We start from the raw sequence: 18381 nt of genomic DNA, 5'->3' as shown, positions 1-18381 counted from the left end.
CTTCAACAGAAACATATGGTGCAGGTTCTGCTACTGTGTTAATTTATCAGAATGCTGGTCCAAAACCACTGAACAGAATTTTACAGAACTTAGTAGAGAGTTGGAGCCTGAGCGAAATCTTCAGGTATAGGCAGGATTAGTTTCAGCCACTGGTTTTACTGGGGAAGTTTGGTTTTGTATAAAGAAACATCTGATACCGAAGGCTGGACTCCATCAGATTAAACTAACAGAACCTCACTCAGTGATGGGTCTGAAAAACCCAGATTAATTTCTACTGATGCTTTCACTGAACTTTAGATGGATAAAACCCAGTTCTGAAAAGGGAAAACCTGACAAACGGGCTGAGATTAGAAATGTGTTTTAATGAAACAGTGACTTCAGACCGGTACCAATAGGTACCAACATCCTGCCGGGCCAGGAAGCTCCTTCGTGACTACAGAGCTCTGGACACAGAAAGAGAACCGCTGAGGTTCTCCAAACCAGAACACCTGTTGCTTAGGTGCAGCTCTGTTGGTTGCCATGCCAACGGCTCAACTTTGCTGGAGCTTGCTTTCTGCTCTGGTACCGCTTGTCTCATCTAACCTCTGCAGCACATGGCTCTGAGCTGCTGCAGGCACGTCCCCCAACAGACATGCAGCAGCATCAGGAAACCGGGTTCTGATCCAAACTTACTCCTGCTGTGCTTTACCTTCCATCATTAACTGCAGCAAAGAGTCATTTCTCATCCTCTGAGGCTTATAGCGTTAAAGATGTCTGACTCTATGTTAGTATTTTAACCGGGTCCGACCGCATGCTCTAAAGTAACGGTGCAGCATGTCTGTTAGCATGAAGTCACTTGTTGTCGTAGAGATGGACTTACTTCCAGGTTCTGCTCCCAGCTGTTTGCGGTATAAGGTGGTCAAAATAATCAACACTAATACCTATCACCTCCTGCCCTACAGAACACCTGCAGGCTGATCCAGACTCTTGATCTCGGGCTGATTTATGGTAATTAGATTAAGTTGGACTCTTCAAGCAAACTGCTTTGTGGTGCTTGGGTAACTGTTGCCCCAGTTAATGCTTCATAGCAGCTGGCCATTTAACATCAGGGGCCCCTGACCTCAGAGGGACCCGGGGCCTCTCGGGGGAGAAGAAACGAGGACAGATCTGGAGCCCTGAATACTAAACAGCGTCCCACAGGGACCTCATTAATGACAACATGCTGCAGGACACAGCTGAGCTGTCGCTGGTACCAGCAGCTTCCTGCTCCTGTTCCAGGCTCAGAAGGAGATGCTTCAGTTCTAGATTTTATCTGCAAAGAAACGAGCACAGCAGCTCTAACCTCTGATTAACCTCGGCCACTTTTACACACCTATTAAGGAATCATGTTACTGTAGGTTAGGATAATAATCTAGTACATATGATTACGTTTCAACTTGAGTGTCACTGTTCCACTGCCCACAGTTGAAAAGTTCTGTTTTTCTCCTGAAATTTATCCTTTAAGGCTGAATCTAAATTTAAATCTAAAGATTCGGTGACCCAATCCAGGGACAGAGAGGGGCGGGAGGGGAAGTGCATTTTTAGCTGCAGTTAAACATGAACACATGAACAGTCGGGTTCTGCCATGACTGATCAGAACATGGTTTCTCTGCTCGTTGGTCACACAGTAGACTGGTTGGCATCTGTCCTGATGAGCTCAGAGGGGAGTTTCTATCAGACTGGACCCCACTATTGCTTCTTCTAGAACCTGATCATCCCTGAATGGCCAAAAACCAGAGGAGGATGTAACTGACCTTCATAAAGCTGCAGGTTCTTACCTCTGTCTGCAGATTATTCTCCAGCTTCAACACTGACCGTCTCCTCGGTTACTGACATCAAACAACCTGCAGGAAAAAACAGAAGAGGCTTTTAACTGCGGCTCTATTTCCTCTTTGTCCACAGGAGGGGCTAAAGAGGGAAATCCAACAGAACAAGAAAAGAAATGAATGAATGGATGGATGACCAGAACCACAAAGGCAGCTGGGGAGAAAATTATTCAGCACGTCATCATTTATAAATCTAGTTTAAAGATGATCAGTTAATAATCTGAGCTGCTGAACAGAGTCATGTACATCCTGCTGCTACTGTTCTGCTGATCTGTACAAACACATCGGATCAAAGTGAGTTTTATCATTCATGGTTCTGGGCCGTGTCATGAATCTTTACAGATCCAACTAATCAATCAAGTTAAAAACTGGCTGATCGATTTATGGTGAAACAGTCCCTGCCTTTTTCTCCAGCTCTGAGTGCTCCGTCTCTATAAAAGGCCTCTGTGGAGTCAACCTTGCATCTAAAACCCTTTCATGTCCCTGGCAGCGCCCCCAGAGGACCCTTTAAAGGCAATACCAGAACCCGACTGCAGGGTCACAGGTCTGAAACCTGCCACCTTTCATGTGGCTGCTAAATATGGAGAAAAAAGGCTGAAAAGGTTCCTTATAGCATAATACAATGACTTAAAAAGCTTCCACTCACCAAGATGATTTATTTATACAGATCCACAGAGATAAGATAATCATTAGTAAGCCAGTGGTGGCCTCAGAACCTCAGTTTCTGGTCCGAATATCAGTCTTCTTCACATTGAATCACATCAGATTTAAAGCTGCAGGTACTGGCAGTATTTCCTGGAACCTGAAACTGGAATCAAATATTTCTGTGGATCATCTATTTTACTCCGGAATGTTGACCCAAAAGTGGTTCACAGACACATCTTCAGTGACCCGTGGGCCTTTGTTTGGGCAGAAAAAAGGAATAATTTCTAAAATCATTGTAGTCTTGTCTATTCACACTCCTTACAGAAGGTGGCGATAATGTCCTGCAATGCAGGTTGACAACAAACTTTGCTTTCTTCTTCTACGTTGTAAAATGATTGGTAACGTAACGTATGACAAAGACTATATGAGATACCGTTATCCTGAGAAACAAAGGTATGATGACTGGGCCCAGGACCCGATCAAACTCGGCATGGATATCGTCATGTTGCTAAGCAACAAGGAGAGTGACCTGGTGGGTCATCATGTGACCGCTCTCAGAGCGAGCATTCTTCCCCCGCCACGTGAGCTAAAAGCTGATCTGAGAGCTGCTGAAGTTGTTTAAAGCTGTGTTTTCAGGATTTAGCTGCTGATCGATAAACAGAAGGCTTTGAATTGGACTTTTTCTTTATTCATTTTCAGTTTGTGAATATGGAAACATTTTTTTCTGTAGTGGATTGTTGGATATAGTCTCTGAGAGATTTAAAAAGATATTTCTCATAAGTTGCACTCAGTTTTTATTTCATTTATTTTGTATGAAAACAGCTTTAGAGTTTGCTTCAACGGGTTGTTACTGGTTGTTCTGATTATGTCAGCCTTATGATTAAAGCTTGGATAAGTGACTGAAATAAAAAGACGTTCAACCTCCTGGATCCGGGTCACGGCTCTGCAACCGGGGTGAATATTGAGAACTATGTTTTAAAAACATGTCAAACACAGTGGAGACACAGAAAGAGTTTTATTTCTTTTCATTTCACCAGGGAAGTCCTTTGGTCCGGACCAAAAGCGGACTTTATTTTTTTCGTTTGGTGCGGTTCGGTTTCACATTGTACTTCCAGTGAGCAATACTTGTAAACAAAGCCCCGCGTGTGACGATCATTGCTCCCATTGGACAGAAATGATTCGAGGCGGGACAGAGCACCCGGAAATGGAGAAAACAACAGTGAATGTCCTGCGTGCATCACCTCTGTTCCACGTATTTTTGCCATTATTACAGCTGCAAAATCACAGTGAGGGTCAAGAGCAGCTCATTCAACACAGATTTTATCAATTTGGAACGGCGCTGGAGAATACATGCTGCAAGCCGAAGGAGGCGACGTGCTCCCCGTGCTCTGTCCCACGACATGCCGCTAGCAGCATGTACAACATACACCTTCGCTAATGGCTACGGTGGCTTGTTAGGTCCAAAGAGACGTATGTTTTCTGTAGTTGGGTCGGATCGGGCCAGTTCGTATTCACACTTATGGAAGCGAACCACACCAGAGTCCGTTTGGATACGGACCGAGACCACCGCAAAAAGTGGGTCTCGGTCTGGTTGTTTAGTCCGGATCAGGGTTTGCTTTAGTGAATTCACACATAAAAAGGTCCAGACCAAGGGGGGAAATGAACTCTGTTCCATTTAAACCGGACCAAAAGTGGCTGGTACCTGGAGCGACATGTAAACACAGTCATGCCAACACCATTACAGGTGTGGTGTGAGGTGAGTGTGGGCATCTCATGCATTCTTCAGATCATGTACACACATGCTCTCTGATACGATGAAGTGAATGTAGAAAAACAAGTAATGGGACAGGATAGAAAAAAAAAACAGGACAGCATTTCTCTGAGCGTGTTCCTCAGAAGGACAATGACCCAGTTTCTCCTTCTTAGGGGTTCTGATCACTTCTTGTTGGGCTGCCAATCGGCTCAGATCTGCTGCTTTAACAAGAGAACCAGCATTATGAGGCGGTCCTAGAGAATCGATACCTGTACTCAACGGTACCAATTTTCCAGTACTTTTGTTAATTTGTTTAATAATAAAATCACACAATTCTTCGATTTAACATTTATTTCTCAATATATAAACTTTAATATATTTTTATTGTAACGTCTCAGTTGTTTCAAACATTTCGTGCGTTTAGGTACCGAAACATGGTACCGTTTGATTTTACGTGAATAGGTACTTGGTAGTACCGAATTCGGTACCCATCCCTAACTGCAGGTATGAATGAACCTGTCCATCAGGTACCAAACAGTGAAGCGCCTCCCTCCGTTACTCCTCTGCTCAGTGACGAAGGAACCAGTGGCTAATGTGGCCCATAATAAAACATGGGACACAGACTGAAGCTGATAGGTAGACCAGAACCTAATCAGAACCAGTACCAACCAATCACCTAACATGATGTAAAATGACCAAAAACACAGAAACTGAACAGCTGCTGCTGGATAATTTAAATGGACCAGATCCATGTTTAACTGTAAAAACACAACAATCAACAACAACAGGTTCCGAAGGTCCAAACCTCCATGAAGGACATGAACACGTCTACTAAGTGTCATCTTCTCTACTGTTCTGCAGTGGAGGGGAGGGGGGTAAACGATTATATCTGGTTCTGAATGGACCCTGAGCTGCTTCTACTTGCTGGTGTTGCCCTAAATAAGAACATGAACATATTGTCAAACTGTAACTAGTTACATTGTTCTGATCGGACCTTTTAATAAAAAATAAATCAGACTGGTATAGCTTTGCAGTTTTCACTTGAAAATAATAATAATTTAGACTTTATTGATCTCACAATGGAGAAATGATCCTCTGCATTTAACCCATCCCTTAGGGAGCAGTGGGCTGCCATTGTGCGGCGCTCAGGGAGCATTCTGGGTCTAAGGGCCTTGCTCAGGGACCCAGAGTGGCGGCTCTGGGATAAAACGGACTGCTCTCTAACCACTAGGCACCACTCGAAAGGCCACCACTCAAAATGGGGCAGAATGTGTGTATCCACAGGTTTAAAACATTTTTATTTAATGTGAAAATGTTTAGAGATCAGAGATAAGCTCCAGGGCTCAGCTGGAGCACAGCAGTCATGGGATGAACAAACATCCTTGGGATGAAGGTTTTAGCCTTTTGACAGAAATCTGCTGAAAATCTTTGAGGCATGATTTAAATCCTGTTTTATCAGGTTAATGTACTTTTAATCCATTATAATATTCAGCACACTGAGCTGCACTTCTCTCACTAGTGACACTTTCCAGACAGTTAATTAAGATCTATTATCTGTGCACTGTTTGTTCAGGTTTAATCATGAGGCTTCCTGGTATGTCCTCTTATGTAACATGAAGTCTTTTGTCCATATGAACCAACATGTTGTGAGGTCTGACGATCAGGAACATCCCATTGATCAGAGTCTGTGTCTAAATGAGCTGGTTTCTGTCTGCTTTTGGATAATTACTGCTGCTGTGAGAACTAAAGGCAACAACAACTATAAAACACTGCATCTCTGCTCTGATGGAAGAGGACACCCCTGAGCACGGACTGACAGGCAGCTCATCGCAGAAGAATGTGAGCAGGTTTTCCAGCTCACAGAACAATTTGCACACAGCCAATAAGGAGCAGGACCAGGCCTGCAACTAAAGCCCTCTCAGAAAAAGCTTCATTCCTGGCCCACTGATCTCCACAGAAACACAAGGACCTCCCAAATCAGCAGCCACATTCCCTGTGGCTGCAGGGTGGATTACTAAGAAATGATTTTTACCAGCTGGAACGATCACTTTAACCACAGTCACACAGTTAAATGCTGCCTTTTCCTTCCGGTCTGTCTGTGGTTTGAGCTGTTGGTTGGAATAAAAACTAAACAGTCCTACCTGGATAGCCCCCCGTTGTCCCAACATTACTGTACACTAGGTATGGGTTGGTATGAGCACTACAGCATCACAGTATTAACTCAAACATTTTAAACTAAAGTGTAAAGCAGGATCTACCTGTTTTAATTTAAAACAGAAAAGCAACAATTGTTCAAGTAGCCGTAATAATCTTTAGGTACTTGATGATTGGACTTCAATTCAAACGGAACATTTTAGCAACCTTTTAAATATTCTAAAACGTTGGTACACTTTGACACCAGCAGGATTTTCTATGTAATTAGTGAGGGTGTAGAGGTACACACGCTGGAAAAGAAAATGTTGAAAATGTGCCCTTCTGAGTTTCCTCCTAAAGCTTAAACACGTAGCACATTAAACCGAAGGACGAGGGAAAGGGACAGCTAGCTTAATTTGACATAGTGAAACATGGAGAGTGAGCAGAGCGACGCTGGTAGTTTCACCACAGATAGATCTTTCCAGATGGAGGTCTTTTCACGCCCTTCATCACCGGAGCCCTTAAAAGAGGCTTTATGGAGCCCAGCGGACCTAAGCCTTATTACTTCAAGCTGCTGGCTCAAAGCTAACATGGGCTAATGTTCAAAGCAGTCACACACTTAGAGAAAGTTTACATTTACATGTAGATGAATAGTATCTCAAATAAAGTAAACAATCGAAGGTTTAAAAAATAAAACGCTATGATCAATGCTTGCAGTTCTGACCCCTGACTCACTACAGGAGCATGTCTGAGTGAGATGGTTTTATACCAGAACACGAGGCTGTGACGTAGACATGGACCAAGCTGCACCATTTGAACCAATAGGACAATTCAACTGCAGTAGCCATAATTCAACCCACAGAGGGCAGCACTGAGACAGTTTTAGGACAAATATGGAAACAAGTTAACATAAAAATTTTTTAAATTGGACAGCAACATAAAAATATCACCCTTAAGGCCCAATTTATACATTTGTCTGCAAGAAAGTCGATTTGGGGTTTAGTTCCACTTTAAAGCTATTATTGATAAAATGAACTCTATGGTCCTGCTTAACGTTGCAGGAGTGAATATATTAAAAAAGTACAACTTTCTGTAACATAGCATATTAAATAGAATACTCTTCTATAGCTCTGCTTTATTTTACCTGTGTTAGCAGCTAAGAGTTAGTGGTGTTTTTGTGTCTTTATCAGGGTTCATTTGAAAGTGTTCTTATGTGACTCACAATACATTAAACATGAATCATTTAACAGAGTTTCTGGTCAGACTGAACCTTATATTATAAAACAGTAGCTTGTAATCAGTGTTTTCTCTAATGAAACATGTGCTACCTTACTGTAGCAACTGCTTTCAGTGTGTTTTTGTGTGTTTAACAGCTAATGTTGGGGCCTGATCACTCTCTACCTCCTGTATGGTCTGATTATTGGTTTGAAATCGTGAGTGGACCTTGGCTTTTGTTTGTCCAGAAAAAACAGCACACACAAGGAACTGACGTGAATGTGGGAGGACTCCCTTGCGGGTGACGCAATAAACAGACTGAGCAGACGAAACGCGGACAGATCCAAATAATTTCACTAGTCTTTCTATTTACTTAGGTTCTTGTATTGCAGTGGATACAACCTTATTGTAGTGAGTAATACTGTGAAAATATCAAGTTGGTTCGCACAAATTGACTGATTCATCTTTGTTGCCAAAAATATTTTTTCTTTGCACACAAAGGAAGAAACAGTTTGAGAACTACTGAGTTAAACATCAGTAAAATGTGGTCCTTTGGTCCTACTGTTGGAAGGAGGTTCAGAGTCTGGCTCAGCATTAGAGAGCTGAACATCATTATAGTGATGAAGAATGGATTAGAAATATTGTGATATATATATAATGTATCATGTTAAATCCAAGGTACATTTTGATAATACTTTTAGGCCCTTGATTGCATCCTCAACAAATCTATACAAATCAAAATATGTTAACATATCTTCCTTAGAAGCACATTGTATTATTGCTCACCAGTAAAAATGTGAATTTGTTCTTGCTGGATTGAGTGCTGCTCCTAAAATGTAGCATTAGGAACTTCAGTGCAGAGCTGATTTAGTAAAATGAAACAGGAGCAGAGCAATGACAGATTCAGGATAATGAGCAGGACATGTAGGAGGAGAAGCTCAGAGTCAAACAGTGTCTCCTCCTCATTATCCACCCTGGCTCGTCTGCTGTCGGACAAAACTAACAATTAGCCAAAGTTATTAAACCCACCAGACCAGGTGGGGCTGCAGGCAACAGCAAACTGTTCCAGACAGGCAGGTAAGATGGCTCTGCTAACCTGCAGAACATCACCACGATCTACCTCCTAACCAGCTGGATCACAGGAACGTCTCTGCTACTCTGTTACAGAACCGCTCTGCAGCTCATAGAGAGAAGCAGTGAGATAATGACAGCATGGTGCCTTCAATCACATGGAAGAAATCAACACTTCCTTCAGTTTCAGTCTAAACACCTCCACCATGCTGTTTACACAACATGATGAAGAGGTCTGCTAAGAGTCTTCCCCATGACCACCACATGCTTCTCTTAGAAACTAAAGGCACTTTCTCACCTATTTTTAACAGAGCACAATCACTGCAGCAAGCATACACCAGAGCAATGATTTACAAGTCCTTTAAGCCAGGAATGGGGAACAAGGACCTACAATGTTAATTCAAATTTTTTACAAGATTATTGCAACAACAATAAAAGGACAAAATGACTTAAAAAGGTATCGCTGGCACGTACAGTCAAAGCATCACCAGCATGGCTGCTGCCGTTAACAAGACCTACTTCAGTATGCCAGGCGGTCCAACTTTACAGCATACAATGATTACATTTAACCAGACTTTTTAAAACATATTATTTTGAATCGTTGCTCTCACAGAACCAGACCAGAGTGAGTGTTTGGGCAAACAGCACCAGTTCAGAGTTTATTGTTATTGCAATAAATCTGTGTGATGATAAAACACTTCCTATCTCTACATTACACACATCGAGCATCATCAGCTGCTACACACAAAAAGGCCGTCTGAAGATGAGCGCAGCGGTATGATGGACCCCTAGCTGCTGTTAGGCTTTAACAGGTCCAGCTATGTGGAAACACTGAGGAAGCTGATGCTTCAGTGACTGATGAAGCATGAAGGAGACAGTGTGTGGTTTCACTGAGGGTGCAGGAGCAGCCTGACGGAGGGCGAGGCAGTAATTCAGAGGATGAACTCGGAGCTATAACAGCAGCTGTGGGGTTAGAGCGCCCTCTGATCTGAGAACAGTTGTTGTATAACAGATGTGTCATGTCCCCCAGTCTGCAGGACAGGTGGAGTGTCCATTTCATCCTCTGGTTCACCTCACAGACTGAAACTGCAGAGACAGTCACAGATGTCTGTGGAGCAGGATGTTTTCTAGCAGATCTCTCAGGAGAACAAATACATCGTCGCTGTTCGGCTCCCAGCTGAGCTAACAGTCTGCTTTACCACACTACTACTATGTAGTGCATAAATCCCCACCTTCCCTGACCTCTAAAGACTAAGATCTTGTAGGCAGTCAGTGGGAATTGCCCTGGCCTCATCTGTTTTTGGATGTCTGTCACCTCAAAGTCCGTTTTGTTAACAGTGGGATGTGACAGATATCAAACTTGGAAGGATGGTGGAGAGTCTACAGAAACATGACTGTCAATAATAAAAGTGAGAGTGGTAAAAGCTGCAGTTTAGGAGAGAGCCTCAATCACATTTATGGTAATTGGTAAATTGTATCACGCATTACTGTTAGTAAGTTGGTTATGAACCTGTTGAGTTTGCACGCCACCTGTGTTTAAGGGGGTGCTACTACATCTATCTCCTTTAATAAGGCCAGATTTAGCCTTACAATGAGAGAGTACCTGTTTGGTAAAAGTATCTACAGTTCATAGTTAAAGTTAAGCTGATTTAGTTAAAAGAATAAAAGCTTACAGTGTTATGAATTCATTTACTCGATTTTTAGAAGCAACTGAAAAGTAAAATGTTTGAAAATGACCAATTTATGATTAATCCCAACAAAGTGATTCTGATTCATTTTCAAATTGTTCAAGACATGTTTAAGTTGTCAAGGTGTTTTCATCACATGGTAATTCATCATAGACTTGAGAGTAAATAAACCCAGGGAATATTTTCATGATTGAATCAGAACAAAATGCTTTCCTTTCTCCACTTCAGGCAGATCGGTTTATTGTGACTGGATTCCTGGGTCTTAATGGCGAGCCAAGCCCAGAAGGACTGCAGACAGGCGTAATCAGTGTGGCCAGCCTGGACATCATTTTGCAGAAAACCATTACAAACCACATAATCTGTTCTGGATTACAGGTTAGATGCAAAGCACTACACTAACCGGGTAGCAACGTTGTTAAACAAGGTTTTTATCTTTTCATTAAATACGTCAAAACTAAAAGCTCCCACCAGTCTGTAAAGGCGTCAACCAACAGATGCATTTTCAAAGCATAGTTTAGTTATAGGTTAACAAAAATAAGATACACATGAAGAAAGAGATGCTTTAACTGCTCTTATTCTATTAGTTTCACTATGGATGTAGCATTTTAATGCTTATTATATGTTATTATTTTATTTTATGGACCTGTACAGCCCTTTGGGTGTAATGCGCTCTATAAATACAGCTTGACTGACTGATTGATTTAGATGCATAAATAGGGAAAAATCTTCTAATTCATCATTTTCTGCTGGATTCACATCTACAACCTTTTTCAAGGAATCTGCGACAGAACCTATAAAGAAAAATCAGAATCAGCAGACTGGACCTCTAGGAGAACCAGATATTGGTATGGATCAGCAAAAGCCTGGTTGGTGCATTAATTAGATTTTAAATGTTGACAGATTTGATCTAAAGAAAGTCATAAAAGGTTATCTGGATAAGGACACAGTGACACTTGTGTGGCTGTCTGTCACTTTACATGCTACCTTCCCACTCCCCTAGGGTCACCATGCATCCTGTTAGAGAGCCAGAGACTGCCACCTGCTGGATTATTACAGCATACATCACAGCTGAACACTGGTATTCAGATTTTATCATAAATACTGAAAGCATAGAGGACAAACAGAGATATCCTACCGACTTTAACAGCAACTCATAGAGAAACGGCTCACAGACATCCCTGAGTAAAAACCTGAAGAGCATTATTCCTCACAGATTCAGGGAGAAACCACAACCTGCCATTCATTCATGAGAACCTCTCACAGTTCAGAACAAGCTGCTACACAACAGTTACACAACACATGTAGCTGCAGGGCTGACAGTGAGCCAAATCTGACAGGTTTACTGTGGAAGCTGAAGGTTACTGCCGCCGGATATAAATATTCTGAGTCAATGAATGTGGTGAGGAGATGTGGGAGGAAACCTCTGTAGGATAAAACCTGTTTGGGAAAGTCCTGAAGGGAAACTGAACGTCCCTGCAGGGGAGAGGGAGTCGCTTCCTCTCACTGCCCTCTGACTCTAACAGGAGATCCGCTGCAAGGCGTCGCTGCATCAGAGTGGTTTTATTGTCTTTACAGTAAAGTCTGATAGCGAAGCTAACAAAAGACGTCTGAGTTCGTTCTCATCATCACAAACACTTAAACTCTTAAAACCTATAACAATACAGATGCACAGATCTTTCTTCTATCTGCAGCATAATCAAGCCCTGACCTGTGCAGCCTAAATGTTGATGTCTGTTATCAGGACCCGAGACAGAGCTAACACAAAGCTTTCATTGTGTTAGCTCTATCTTCTCAACCCAACCCTCTGCTCAGAGGTAACTGGTCCCACCACAGTGCTTCAGACTCTTGGCATGTTCACATGAAAAAGCCATTTCACACGGTACCTGATGCTTCCACTGATTGCTGAGTGTAGGCACATGTATTAGGCAGAATGTATTTTTGAAGATCAATGTTATTATTGAACATCAGCATTATTTGCTGTTATTTCAGCTTTTAACTTTATGTTCTCTCTTTTCTCTTCCTAGAAGCTACACCTGGCCTGACTCTGTGTCTACCTGTGACACCTTTCTGGAGAGGGGCATCGTCCAAGCTTCTGCTGGCAACAACTTAATGCTCATCTTCTACAGATGATCCACATGGCCCTGTCTTTCAGTGTTTAACCCTTTCTCTCTTCTAGACATGGTGATTGACTGAGCTTCTACTTAGACGTTTCAATCACTTAAAGCACTTTTTATGAAAATTACGGATCAGATTTATTGAGAGCTAGGTTGATGCTGCAAACAGGATTATTGTAGCGCTCACAAATCCTACTGGGTTCCCGCTACTCATCCAGTTGAGGATGAACTGGTTAAGTATTTTTTTTTTTATGTTCTCTGTGTGATTTAATAATTGTATTCTTTTCCAATTTTATGCAGATTATGCTTCTATATTTTAATAAATGTAACGGTTTCATATCACCTCTTTTCTTTTATATGTGTAATTTTGGACCCGAGTATTTTAATACAGTCTGATGAGCCGTAGATGTTTCTTCAGGACTTCAGAGGTCCAAAAAAACAAACTCCTTACAGCAGAAGAGCTTCTGAATCAGCAGCCAGCTTTAGTGTCGGAGGTTAACGTTAGCTACCTAAACTGACCAAAAAAAAAAAAAAAAAAAACGGTAAACCGCTGGCCAACTACTGACTAACTCGTTAGAGTCTGAACTTTATATAACCGGGACATAACCGGTGTCATACACCGAATCAGAACAGCATTGTAACCTTCAGAGACGTTTCTGGAAAGGCTTCGGATACCGCCAACCAGTCACTGCCTCAGGAACCAACCGCCATGAACAAGCTAACATGCTCACTAACCGCCCGCCAGTAGATTGGTTAACGAACCTGGTAATCTCTAACCTACTAATCTAAACATGAACTCACCGGCAGTAGAGAGCCGTCTGGGTAAAATAATTCGTGCAGCTGTAGCGGTCTTTTCTGCACCGCCCGATGCTAACAGGTTGTGCGGTTTCCCTGTGCGTCTCCTCCGGGTTCTCTGAGGCGTTACACAGCGCCCCCTGTGGCCACTGTGCGGATTTGCATCATTGCTCTGATTAAAGACGAAGCAAAACTCCAGAATTCATCTTCATCAATGCAGTTCATGGAAGACCAGTTATGGAGGCCATAATTAAGAAACTGAACTACTAATCAGGACAAAAATCATACTCGAATGATAGTTATTAATATGGTGAATAATACCCGCCATATTTACCAGCCTTTATCTTTAAAAAATGTGTATCTCAGTGTCATTCAGAAAGTATCACTTTAAATGTTTAAAGATGCAAATTCAACGTTGAAGTTCTTAAGGTTTCCTCTGGTTAGATCAAGTAGGGGTCTCTGCAGACGAAGTGGGCGTTTCTCAACCACCAATCCTGATTGGACGAACGCAATCAAGCGCAAATCAAGGGCAGCACATGATTTGACGAGCATATGACTATGGACGTGACTCCACCGCAACATATGATTGGATGAGCCTTTGTGGGCGTAATTCAATCGCAACATGATTGGACGATAACAGAAAGTGCCTTTTTTAATTGACGTTTGCCGGTGGAGTTTTTTTTTCTACTCATAATCTTCGATAACCCCCTTTTATTAACATCGAATCTGTTTAAATAAAATAAAATAAGAAAATAAACAAAAAGGTCTCTCCACGGACTTGTTCTATTTTTTCCTAAATTCAGTAGTTTATTCCCTGGCATCGGACTTTTATTTATTTGTTTATTTTCATAAAGTTGATATTTTAATAATCAGTGGTATTGATTTTTCAGAGATATTGTGAGGGCTAAAAGTACATATTGGGACAAAATGATTGATACCCTGGCCAATATTTTCTAAAAGAATATCCGTTTTGGGTAGGAAAATAATGTGAAACTCACAAAAGTAGTTTGAAACAAATCATAATGAAGACATAAAATTTATCATTTAAAAAATAATAATTGTAATAAGAGTAGCTTGGAGACAAAGGATGATACCCATGACTTCATGATTTCTTGTTCAACCTTTTGAAGGAGTCACCTCTGATAAGTGATTACTGTCAGGATCTGGAGTCATCTGCTGCCTGCTATTAACACTGTTCCAACACTAGGTGCCGCCAGCAGGAGACTACAGGTGTGGCTCATTGGTTCATCAGCTGGGAAGCATAAAGAGGATGGATTGCCAGCACTTCGTTGCCTGACTGCTTTGCCCTCCGTGGTAATCTTCTGGCCAGCTCTGAAACCTGTTTTTTGCGAGAAAAGATTGAAAGACCTTTCTCTGAAATTGAAACACTAACTTCCTCCTGTTACCTGTTCCAGGTGTGATCTCTGGCTTATCTGATCCAGACCTCTGTTTGTAGTGCAGACTCCTTCCTGAACCTGGCAGACTGTGTTCCTCTCCTGATTCTGTGCCTCTTCCTGGCGGGTTCCACGCCCCCCACACCAGTAAGAAACGTTAACCTTTAGGCCACATTCTGAGGTTCAGTCTCTAACCGTTTCCCCTATTGTGTCACACAGTGACGGGGATTAGGCTCACCGCTTTTCATTAGTGCCTCACCGTGTTTTCAATAAACTTCAACTAAACTGATCTTTTCTGAGTGTCTCTGCATGTGGGTTAAGTCGGCAGTAAAAACCATGACAATTACTGTCATTTTCAAATCAATTAAAATTCACAAATACTTTATTAATCCCAAAGGGTAATTAAATGTTGTTGTAGCTCATGATCTCCAGAGGTTCTAGAGGAGTCCCCAGAACAGAGCCAGACTTCTTTATCAGCTTGTTGAGCTTTTTTAAGTCTCTAACTCTGATACTGCTTCCCCAGGAGATGATGGCAGAAGAGATCAGACTCTCCACAACAGACCTATAGAAGACATGCATCTTACAAACATGAGATTTCAGCAGCTGGAGCAGGTATTTTGGCTCACATCTCATTAGTAAACTGCTCCGGCTGTCTCAGGTTTGACAGGTCCCTTCTTCCCACTCTGTTTCAGCTGAAACACGAGAGTAAGTTTAGTTTTAGCTTTTTGTTCTGGGTCATTATCTTATGGAGGACTTATTACCTTTAACTGAGACCAGGCAGCACACTTCACTTTATATGTCATGATCTTTTATTGCACCCTTCAGATTCAAGCCAACCTGTGCCAGATGCATCCTACAAACCTATAACAGAAGTGAATCTTATGTTCAACAACATATCAGTTCTTCCTTGGTAAGCTTCATTTGAACAGAGCTGCTGTAACTTGCCAGAAGATCCAGTGTTGTCTCACTTGTCCATATGATAATGTTTCAGCATGAATATGAATGAAAAAGCCTCCCCACCTAACTACACACACAACTCTGATTTTAACATTAGTCTACGATCTAATTCAAACAAGATGTGAATCAGTCTACATTTCTAGATTAGTGTGTAGTTGTCAAATATACATATTTACAATCTGCCTTTTCTTTAAAAGCTGTAAATCATGCTGTTTTGTTTTCATTGGTTGCTCACACAATTTTTTATTTATTTTTTGTCAGTCCTATTCTTTAACATAAAACTATTTACAGCAGAAAAATGCATTCCTATGAACCTCTTGTAAATTTTGATAACTGTGCATAAACTATGTAAAAAAAAACAACAAAAAAACTTAATGTGTAAACTGTAGTATATTATACACAAAGTCTAGAAATCATCACATTTGGACTCGCTGACATCCCACAACAAAGGCAGCAATAAGAGGCAACATGAGGTTAAAGATGTTCTTTATTTTACATCAAAAAAATGTGAAGGCATCACTTGGTGGTGTACTTAAGTATTGAACTTTTGAAGATATTCTGTTGCATATATCTTAAGTCTTCATAGCATCTATTATAATAAAAGACATACCTCTATGATCGACTGCTTTGAGCAAGTGACTGGCAAGATGTGTAGCTATTTGGGGAATAACCAGGTGGTTCATATAAATCGGGGAAACAGAAGGAATATTGATACTGGTCCGGATTTTCCAAGATGGGAACAGGTACAGTGTTCTTCGTCACCTTTACAGTGCACTGTTTACTTTACAGTGCTGTATGAAAATGATAAAAAAAAAAGTGTAAGAATATTTAAAAAGAGCACAAAGTGTACTATTTAAATGCTTCTCTTGCAGCTAGGCAAAAGAAAAAATGACTAATCCTAATTTGCAAATAAATATGTTATATAAATATAAACAAATATAATATACATATATAATTTATTTAATTGCAAATATTTTTAGTTAAGCCACCTTGACATTACATTTGCACAGCAGAACCCAGAAAACCTTCAGTTTGTTTTCCTATATGCACTTTATTTTGAATAATCAGTTGTGAGAATTATTTTGAAATATTTAGTTTAGTATCAACCTTACGTGATAGTCTGTTCAAATTCTGTAATGTTATCCACTGCCATCTAGCACTTCTTTCTTGGGGTCCTATAGTCAAAGACCATGAATACAAAATGGCAACTTTCCATTTGCAAGTCCCCACAAAATCCAATTTCGGTGTCAATACTACACACATTTCCAAAATATAGGACTAAATTTACAAAACTATGTTTAGTTAATACAAGAAATATATATATTCAGCATTAATCCATCCGCAAAACGCAACATATCAGCCAAATTCATGTAGCTAAGCTACGTTATGCTACAAAACGTTCTACACATAGGTGTATTTTTGCTATGGTGACATGCTAGTAATATACCTCAACACAATACATTAAGACGTTTATGGTTCATGTCTCTCCCATGTGTTAATTGTTTAAGTATAAATAACTTTGAAACTAGCATAACTAGTCTTTTTATTTTATTTTTTTCCCCCCTTCGACCTCACTGCTTCCGTGACACTACAATCACGTTTGAAACATAAGTACAATAGATCACCTTTCTTCACTTATATTTTAAACCTGTACTTTTGAGCTGTACTTTTTTTTACCTACAAATTTGTACATGTAGGCTTTATAATACAAACTGACAGCATTAAAAATATAATTTCAAAAATTAACTTAAACTTAATGACTGATATTACAACTTCATACAGGTTAGCTCTGTATATATACCTCTGTGAAAAACTGAAAACATAAAGCCAACCAATAAATTTTCGTGATCACGGAACGCCTACAAGTTGAGAAACCCCCACTTTAGTCTGCAGAGGCCCCTGTCTCGATTAGATTGTAAAAACAGTCCGTCACTGAGTCATGCTTTCATTTTGAAAACATTTCAGTAAACCTGACTTCCTCTTAGTACTTAGGCAAACTGAAATATACTCTCAGTTCAAGTACACTAAGGAAAAAAATGAGTTCAAGAAAAAATGTAAGATTGGAAAATTAGTGATTTAAATAAGAATAGTTGATTAAAATAGAAATTTATTTCTATATCTGATTAATTGATCAATTATTGAATACATTTTCTGCAGTCGTGAAAAGTCTTTATGTCCAGATTTTCCATCAACAATTAAAAATGTCTAACTTTTCCAATCCATTAATTTTATTAGTTTAGTTTAGTTTTAATTTTTTTAATTTTTAAAAATTGAGGTTTCCTTGAGGAAATATTCTCATATTACATAAAGCAGTTATGTAATATGTATTAATAAAGTTAATTACTCCTTTGAGTCTGTTGTACTCAGCTTCGTTCTGATCCTTAAATCTTCAATTTAATTCAGTTTTTCGAAATAGCATCAATTCACAGCACATGTTGTCTCAAGACACTTTACAAAGTCTGCTTAATCAAATCATAGAGATTTAAAGTCGGGTACATATATTCGAATTGATCCTAACTATCAAACAGTGCAGTCAGATTCAGTTTATTATTCAAACTGGTTAAGAAGTTTTCTAAGGAAACCAAGCAGATTGCATCCAGTCAGTGACTTGCAGCATTCACTCCTCCTGGATGAGCATGTAGAGACAGTGGACAGTCACTGGTGTTGACTTTGCAGCAATCCCTTATACTGAGCATGCATGTAGCGACAGTGGAGAGGAAAAACTCCTTTTTAACAGGAAGAAACCTCCAGCAGAACCAGAACCAGGCTCAG

At 40.5% G+C, this 18381-nt stretch overlaps 2 long non-coding RNA genes across 2 annotated transcripts in view; one reads left to right on the top strand and one right to left on the bottom strand.

Annotated features, from left to right (window-relative positions):
- Window positions 1–347: 347 nt before the first annotated feature.
- LOC124867266 lies at window positions 348–13716 on the bottom strand. The gene is made up of 3 exons (XR_007038002.1): window positions 13265–13716; window positions 1797–1862; window positions 348–1291 (listed from the first exon to the last, which is right to left on the bottom strand). It is a non-coding gene; the product is annotated as an uncharacterized LOC124867266 (long non-coding RNA).
- The window catches only part of LOC124867267, a 13434-nt gene continuing 8052 nt past the window's right edge, over window positions 13000–18381 (top strand). Inside the window, exons 1-5 of the long non-coding RNA XR_007038003.1 lie at window positions 13000–13228; window positions 14466–14572; window positions 14674–14799; window positions 15176–15357; window positions 15478–15562. This is a non-coding gene — a long non-coding RNA (uncharacterized LOC124867267). The remainder of the gene's footprint in view (window positions 13229–14465; window positions 14573–14673; window positions 14800–15175; window positions 15358–15477; window positions 15563–18381) is intronic.

The sequence above is a fragment of the Girardinichthys multiradiatus genome, chromosome 4 (assembly GCF_021462225.1).
Source record: "Girardinichthys multiradiatus isolate DD_20200921_A chromosome 4, DD_fGirMul_XY1, whole genome shotgun sequence".
Taxonomy (NCBI): Eukaryota; Metazoa; Chordata; class Actinopteri; order Cyprinodontiformes; family Goodeidae; genus Girardinichthys; species Girardinichthys multiradiatus.
Note: the sequence above shows the minus strand (reverse complement) of the source record. Positions and strands in the feature narration are given on the sequence as shown.